A 6,606-nucleotide genomic window follows, 5' to 3' on the forward strand; every position below is an offset into this window, starting at 1 on the left:
CACTATTCTCATGTTGCGTTGCCTTATTACATGTCACGGTCACCAGTTCATCAGGAAAAGTAATAATAACGTTGTAGAAAGAAAAGTGTAGAAAATAGTAATGAATAATAAAGAGCAAATTCATTTGATTAAAATTAAACAACATCCAGACAACTGCGGCTCGATGAATCGAGCACTTATTTTGAATCAAGCAAGTCTTTAAATCAAAATTACTGAAAATCTTAAATGCCTAGAATGGCTATAGAAATAAAATCTGTCAAGCTACCCAGGGACTTGGCGGTCCCGGGAAGGTGTGGCGGTCTAGTTCCTGAGAACAACTCCCTTCTTTAAAGTCTGAATAGTGAGGCCTTCTTCTTCCTCCTCCTCAATTATGGCACTGCAGTCCATATCTTCATCCTCCAAGAACAGATTCTTTAACCCAGCTAATGCTTCCTCTTCTGCAGATCCCTGTATTGTATCAGCTTGGTGAAAAACTTGATCTAGACGTGGCACTGGTTTCTCAAGAGGGTAATACGGTCCGTGCCATAGAGGTGACCAATCATTGTATTCTTTCCATGTGTACTGATATCCGAGACCAAAGGTATTACCATGACCCTTCAGTCGTATTAGTTTATTGAAACCCTAGAGATTCTTTCCCATCCGTTTATCGGGCTCATACCCAGACCAAGCCAATATGTTTTCTATTTTACTGCTCCACCATTTATCTTTCTTGACGGCATTGACGCGTTTAATATGATGATAGGTTTCCCTTCCTAGCCTTCTCCTGTGTCCAATGACCGGGATGGTTTGACTAGTGTAAATAGGGTTACCCATATCCATGAATGATCACCTCCTAACGATTCCATTCAAACTTCACGGCTTGATGTAGTGTGGGAGGCACTTCCCCAGCGGCATGGATCCATGGTCAGCCTAACAGAAGATTATATGAGGCCGGTATGTCGAGCACCTGAAACTCGATGTCGAACCAAGTTGGACCCATCTGCAAACAAAGGTTAATATCCCCGATCATGGCCCTTTGAGACCCGTCGAAAGCTTTCATGTTCATGCTTCCTACCCATATTTCATGAAAAGTTGTGTCCAACCTTTTTAGGGTGTCTAACGGACAAATATTGAGGCTCGAACCTCCATCAACCAAAACCCTGGCGATGAATTTGTCTTCAAATTGTACTGTAATATGTAGTGCTCAATTGTGATTCAATCCTTCAGGTGGTTGCTCATCTTCGTGGAAGAAGATTTTATGACTTTCTAGTACTTGTCGTACCATATTGGCCATATCTCCGCCGGTGATGTTATTGGGTACATAAGTTTCACTCAGTACTTTCATTAAAGCATTCTTATGCGCTGAGTTTTGCAACAGTGACAGGATGGATATCTGAGCTGGGGTTTTGTTCAAATGATCGATGACAGAATACTCCTTTACTTGTACTTTCCTCCATAGGTCATCTGGCCATGTTTCAATGACAAGCTATCTGGTAGTGGCATCCTTGTTTGGTTCTCCCAAATGTTCAGACGTGTAGACTTTTCCAGTCCTAGTCATTCTTTGTGCAGCATCGGATTCCTCGATTTTTCCTTTCCCTTTCGCCGAGCTTAGGCAACGTAATCTCAAGGTATTGCTTTTGAGTCAAAAATAGGTGTGGTTGACATTGTCACTGTGAAAGGTGTGACCACTTATACTTCAAATGGAGCAGGGGTGGCCGTAGGTGGAGCTACCTCAACCTCAAATGGAACCGGTGCAGCTACCTCGACCTCGATTGGTGACTGAGTCTATACCACAATAGGATTAAGTATGACTAAAACTTTAAAGTCATCGCCTTCTCAAATAAGCCAATCGACCCCTCAGGTTCCCACTCTTCGTTCGTCTCTATCACATGTACCCCACCGCCTCTATGATCAGGGAGGGGGTTGTTGCGAACATTAGGTGCAGCTTCCTTAGCTTGTATGACCTTGTTGTCGATTAACATTTGAATCTTATTCTTCAATGTTCGGCACTCATCAGTGGTCTGCCCCTTCATACCGGAATGGTACGCACAAGTTTTGTTCGAATTGACCCATTGGGATGGATTTTCTAATGCCACAGCAGGAATGGGGGTGATATAACCAGTGGCTTTCAACTTTTCATACAGTTGGTCGATGGGTTCAGCAATGGGGGTGTATTGTCTGGGTGGCTTGCGGTCAAAATTGGGTCTTGGTCTTGGAAAGTTTTGGCGAGTTGGAGGTGATTGGAAATGGGATGGTTGGGAGTTATAGGTGTGATAGATAGTGGCTGGTTGGGAATATCTAGGATATGAAGGCTGATATATAGATGGTGATGCTTGGTATGTGGGCGAAGGTGTTTGATATGTGGGTGGAGGTGTTTGATATGTGGGTGGAGGTGTTTGATAGGTAAGTACAGATTTTGGGCCCTAGGCCACCATTACTGCCCCAACATCTCTCTTCTTGATATGCCGCCTGATTTTAATGCCTTGTTTATCGCCTGTAATGGCTCAAAAAATTTTACCATCCTGTTTTTGATGCCTTCCTCAATTCTTTCCCCAAGCTTGATGATATCAGAGAACTTATGGTTTTCAATGACCATCAATCTTTCATAATACTGCGGATCATGTGCTCTGATGAAGAACTTGTTCATATGTTCCTTGTCCAAAGATGGTCTGACCTTGGCCGCATCCGACCTCCAACGAGTAGCATACTCGCAGAAGGTTTAGGTGGATTTCTTCTTAAGATTTTGGATGTAGAAAATATCAGGTGCATTCTCTGTATTGAACTTGAACCGGTCCATGATATCCGACGTCATATTCACCCAATTAGACCATTTCTTGGGATCCTGGTTGATGTACCAAGACAAAGCATCTCCAGTAAGACTTCTCATAAATAGTTTCATTCGGATATTTTCGTCCTTCCCGACCCCGACAAGCTTGTCGCAATAGGTCCTCAGATGGACCCTAGGATCACCTGTGCTGTCAAATATCTCAAACTTGGGAGGTTTGTATCCCTCTGGCAGTTCTATGTCTGGATGTATGCATAGGTCTTCATAGTTCAACCCTTTTATTCCTTTGCCGCCTTCGATACCCTAAACTCAACTCGTCAACTTCTTGAGTTCTTCAGCCATGTTCTTAATGAGCAGATCCTTCTCGGAGAATTCAGTGTATAGGAGATTGGTTCGATAGAGTGAGGTACGGTTTCTACGTATATAGGGTTGCTGTGATGGGTGCCGGGGACTTGGGTGTAATGATGGTCATTGGTTGAGTTTTGAGGATCGGGAATGGGTTTTGATGTGTTTTGGGAAGTGTTATAAGTGGCGTTTGGTGGGTACTGAATCGATTGATAGTGATATTGTGGTGGAGTTGGTACTGGTAAGGGATTGAGATTTTGGGGTGGGGTTGCATATTGATTCGGTGCATGAGGATTTTGTGGGTGTTGGTTTTGTGTGCTTTGGGAGGTGCTGGGTTCTTTGTGTTTTGTTGGTTGATGTCAGGGACATTTAGGGTGAGTGATAAGTTTGCCAAGTTGTAGACCTGCTCGAGCTCTCGTTGTAGCTCTACTATCTTTTGTTCCAACCTCAAGACTAGATCATTCGGTGTCAGGTTACTACGTCCATCTGAAGTTTCTACGTTCTTAATATTCTCCTTTCAGATACCACTTAAGTCGTCAATTTCTGCTTTTCCTCTATCTTTTGTATTGCTTGGAGGAGGAGGAGGTAGAGGGCCTCTAGATCTGGTGTGATATACTGATGAGGCCAGTATGAGGGAACCAACCTTAGGGGATAGGAATAAAGAATAAAGAAAAACAAAAAGGTAGACAAGTCAGTAAGGATTCTGAAATATTTGTAGTATTTAAACACATATTGCGGGAATGTAAATTCGTGTCCTAATTTGGGAGCCTCGTTGTGCCTGAGGTAGGTCTAGAGACAAGTAGATTTGGAGAATTTTAGATGCCAGTAAATACTTTATTTCATAATGTAAAAATAGACGAATCCCAAAACAACACTAAGACAATAGAAAGTAAATCACTACTGGCACTTGGCCTTATTACATTTAGGAAAGCAAATAAATCTAGCCTACTTAGTCCCGAAAGGACCTTCCCCAGATTCGATCTTCTTGACTCTATCATACAGGTTCCCCAGCTTGCACAGACCCAGCAACAAGTAGGCTCTAGCCAGATGTCCTCCTTCACTTACTTCAGCATTCTGGCAATCCTCAACCCTCTTTATGACTTTACCCTCCAGCTCCACTAATCCTTGCTCCAGATATTCCAACTTTCTGTTGGAAGTGATAGCCATCTCTTTCCACTCATTGATTAATCTCATGTTTTTCTCGTGTATTTCCCGGGGCTCATTCTCAGAGTCATGGACCCTCTTGCGCAGCCTATTGTATTTGACTTGAGCCTCAACTTTTTCGTCTATGATCCTATTCCCTCGACCAGTTCCGGGCATCACCATCCCCTTCAGATACTAGCACAATGTTAGCTAACCAGGTAGGGTATTCAACAACCCTGAGGACTTTGGCTTTGATCTGCTTGGTAACCTCCTCCTTGATTTTCAGGCTCATATCTGGCTTGAATTTTTTGAGTTTCTGCTTCACCGGCGGACATATGGGACTAGTAGGCAACTTTTGAGCTACTATGGACGTGCTCAAACCGATCATATCATCATATGACCATGCGAAAATGTCCTCATATTCTTTTAAGAAATGGGTATACTCTTCCTTCTATGTTGGTGACAAGTGAATGCTGATGCAAGTCCCCCAAGTTTACTACTTCGGGTTTTTTCAGATTGGACTTAGGCTTATTCTCAAAGTTTTCAACTTCCCTGACAACTTCCTCGGGTATCTCATCTTCTTCATCTGAATCACTATTCTCATGTTGCGTTGCCTTATTACATGTCACGGTCACCGGTTCATCAGGAAAAGTAATAATAACGTTGTAGAAAGAAAAGTGTAGAAAATAGTAATGAATAATAAAGAGCAAATTCATTTGATTAAAATTAAACAACATCCAGACAACTGCGGCTCGATGAATCGAGCACTTATTTTGAATCAAGCAAGTCTTTAAATCAAAATTACTGAAAATCTTAAATGCCTAGAATGGCTATAGAAATAAAATCTGTCAAGCTACCCAGGGACTTGGCGGTCCCGGGACGGTGTGGCGGTCTAGTTCCTGAGAACAACTCCCTTCTTTAAAGTCTGAATAGTGAGGCCTTCTTCTTCCTCCTCCTCAATTATGGCACTGCAGTCCATATCTTCATCCTCCAAGAACAGATTCTTTAACCCAGCTAATGCTTCCTCTTCTGCAGATCCCTGTATTGTATCAGCTTGGTGAAAAACTTGATCTAGACGTGGCACTGGTTTCTCAAGAGGGTAATACGGTCCGTGCCATAGAGGTGACCAATCATTGTATTCTTGCCATGTGTACTGATATCCGAGACCAAAGGTATTACCATGACCCTTCAGTCGTATTGGTTTATTGAAACCATAGAGATTCTTTCCCATCCGTTTATCGGGCTCATACCCAGACCAAGCCAATATGCTTTCTATTTTACTGCTCCACCATTTATCTTTCTTGACGGCATTGACGCATTTAATATGATGATAGGTTTCCCTTCCTAGACTTCTCCTGTGTCCAATGACCGGGATGGTTTGACTGGTGTAAATGGGGTTACCCATATCCATGAATGATCACCTCCTAACGATTCCATTAAAACTTCACGGCTTGATGTAGTGTGGAAGGCACTTCCCCAGCGGCATGGATCCATGGTAGGCCTAACAAAAGATTATATGAGGCCGGTATGTCGAGCACCTGAAACTCGATGTCGAACCAAGTTGGACCCATCTGCAAACAAAGGTAAATTTCCCCGATCATGGCCCTTTGAGACCCATCGAAAGCTTTCATGTTCATGCTTCCTACCCATATTTCATGAAAAGTTGTGTCCAACCTTTTTAGGGTGTCTAACGGACAAATATTGAGGCTCGAACCTCCATCAACCAAAACCATGGCGATGAATTTGTCTTCAAATTGTACTGTAATATGTAGTGCTCAATTGTGATTCAATCCTTCAGGTGGTTGCTCATCTTCGTGGAAGAAGATTTTATGACTTTCCAGTACTTGTCGTACCATATTGGCCATATCTCCGCCGGTGATGTTATTGGGTACATAAGTTTCACTCAATACTTTCATTAAAGCATTCTTATGCGCTGAGTTTTGCAACAGTGACAGGATGGATATCTGAGCTGGGGTTTTGTTCAAATGATCGATGAGAGAATACTCCTTTGCTTGTACTTTCCTCCATAGGTCATCTGGCCATGTTTCAATGACAAGCTATCTGGTAGTGGCATCCTTGTTTGGTTCTCCCAAATGTTCAGACGTGTAGACTTTTCCAGTCCTAGTCATTCTTTGTGCAACATCGAATTCCTCGATTTTTGCCTTTCCCTTTCGCCGAGATTAGGCAACGTAATCTCAAGGTATTGCTTTTGAGTCAAAAATAGGTGTGGTTGACATTGTCACTGTGAAAGGTGTGACCACTTATACTTCAAATGGAGCAGGGGTGGCCGTAGGTGGAGCTACCTCTACCTCAAATGGAACCGGTGCAGCTACCTCGACCTCGATTGGTGACTG

The sequence above is a fragment of the Nicotiana sylvestris genome, chromosome 6 (genome assembly GCF_000393655.2).
Source record: "Nicotiana sylvestris chromosome 6, ASM39365v2, whole genome shotgun sequence".
NCBI lineage: Eukaryota > Viridiplantae > Streptophyta > Magnoliopsida > Solanales > Solanaceae > Nicotiana > Nicotiana sylvestris.